The following is a 2500-nucleotide window of genomic DNA, read 5'->3' on the forward strand; positions in this document are numbered from 1 at the left end:
AGGTTATTCAATGTTTGCCTAAGAAAGGATATAGTGCCGGAGGACTGGAGGAGTGCCTGTATAGTTCCACTTTACAAAGGAAAAGGGGACAAGTGTGAGTGTAGTAGTTTCAGAGGGATCAGTTTGTTGAGTGTAGTTGGGAAGGCTTATGTGAGGGTCTTGATTGAGATGATTAGGAGAGGAACAGAGGGAGTAATTGATAGGGAAGAGTATGGGTTTAGGGCAGATATGGGTTGCGTGGATAAGATTTTTGTGGTAAGACATATGCGAGAAAGCTTTAAGAAAAGTTAAGGATGTTTTTTGGGTAGGTCTATAGATTTCGAAAAGGCTTATGACAGAGTAGACAGGAAGGCACTGCGGGAGGTATTGTAGATATATGGGATAGGAGGAAAGCTTTTAAGAGCAGTCAAGAATTTTTACGAGAGAAGTAATGCTTGTGTTAGAACCAGAAATGGAGAAAGTGAGTGGTTTGAGGTAAAGATGGGACTTCGCCGGGGATGTGTTATGTAGCCCTGGCTATTCAATTTATACATGGATGTGGTGGTGCGAGAGGTAAATCCAAGGGCAATGGGTCGGGGATTGGAGATGGTTAAAGAAAATGGAGAAAAATAGGAGATAAGCCAGTTGTTGTTTGCTGACGACACTGCACTTGTAGCAGGATCAGAGGAGGGATTGAAGAAGTTAGTGATAAAGTTTGGGAAGGTGTGCGAAAGAAGAAAGTTGAAGATAAACGTGGGCAAACGTGAGGTGATGAGATGTACAAAGTGACGTTGGCTACCTCCCTTGAAAGAGGGAAAAGCCCTTGGAATATGTATGTACGAGTATTATTTACTATCTATTATCTATTATTTATCTTTTATTATATATTCCTTGTTATCTATCATTTATTATTTATTGTTTATTATTTCGTATTTCTTATTTCTTATATCTTATTTCTTATTTATTTCTATTATTTATTACTTATTATTTATCATTTATTATTTATTATTTATTATTTATTATTTATTATTTATTATTTATTATTTATTATTTATTATTTATTATCTATTATTTATTATTTACTATTTGTTATTTATTATTTATTATTTATTACTTATCATTTATTATTTATAATCAATTATTTATTATTCTTAAGGCAAAATCTGCCATTCCGTCCCTTTCTTGTATGTGTAGCTATGTGTGTGTGTGTGTGTGTGTGTGTGTGTGTGTGTGTGTGTGTGTGTGTGTGTGTGTGTGTGTGTGTGTGTGTGTGTGTGTGTGTGTGTGTGTGTGTGTGTGTGTGTGTGTGTGTGTGTGTGTGTGTGTGTGTGTGTGTGTGTGTGTGTGTGTGTGTGTGTGTGTGTGTGTGTGTGTGTCAACCTAGGCTTGCATATGTTCATTTATTGTATAACGCTGATGGGAATGATCCCTGAAACAAGCATTTGTATGGGGGAAATCCAGTATCCACACATAAAATAGCACCAGTCATTGCCAGGAAAACTCGGAAGCTCCGTGCCCTTGTGGGCCTTGATGTGTCATATATAAGCCGCGGTGCTGTGCGAGTATCGGTATCACTTCCATATATTTCCTCCTCGACGCTTTCGCTCCTTTTGCTCCCAAAATGGTAATCGAGTCTTTTCGTCCACAGCTGAAAGAGAGAGAGACGTGACGTGATACATCAATAGAGACGTCGGGAGGGTCCTGACGTCGCTCTCCTTGCATCCCAATTAATTTGATCATTTCCTTTCTGCAGAAGACTGTGGTGGCACTGGCAGCCCTGTCCCTCCTGGCTGCAACGGCCTTAGCCGATGGGGGCTACCACAGTGGTGGAGGCGGAGGCGTCCACAGTGGTGGCTTTGGCGCTGGCGGTGGAGGCCTCGGAGGTGTCGGTCACGGCGCTGGAGATTTCGGAGGCGTCGGCCACGGCGTCGGTCACGGCGTTGGCGTCGGCGTCGGCGGCGGCAGTTTTGGAGGCACCGGTCGCGGCGGCTACGGAGGGGGGCTAGACATCCGGAGGGGCATCCTCGTCCACCAATCCACTCAGCGAGGAGTTGGCGGCTATGGCGGAGGACGTGGCGCCGGGTTCACCGGGGGACAAGGCGTCGTCGGAGGTGGAGTCTCTGGCTTCGGTGGTGCTGCTGTTGGAGGTCGTTTCGGAGGATCCGGAGGTGGACACGTGGTGACCAGCGGAGGAAGGGGCTCCTACGCCTAATGAACTCCAAAGACATCGTTACAGACAAGCTGTGAAACGTCGCCGCATGTCATTCCTTCAACATACATTGTTTCCACGACACCCCAAACAACTTTCGAGCAGATGCCAATAAAAACGGGCCATCCTTTTATGTGCGCGTTTTCTTTCCGCTCATAATTCCAAGAACTCTGAGTTCGAACTTATGCATACGTACTGTATATGCATGCATTCACAATCACGCATAAACAAACAAGCAGGCGTCCAAGTGAGTACACACTCAAACAAGTGAAGTGAACGCAGACACACACACACACGTACACACAACAACCA

The sequence above is a fragment of the Oratosquilla oratoria genome, chromosome 7 (genome assembly GCF_046742065.1).
Source record: "Oratosquilla oratoria isolate Oo_2021 chromosome 7, ASM4674206v1, whole genome shotgun sequence".
NCBI lineage: Eukaryota > Metazoa > Arthropoda > Malacostraca > Stomatopoda > Squillidae > Oratosquilla > Oratosquilla oratoria.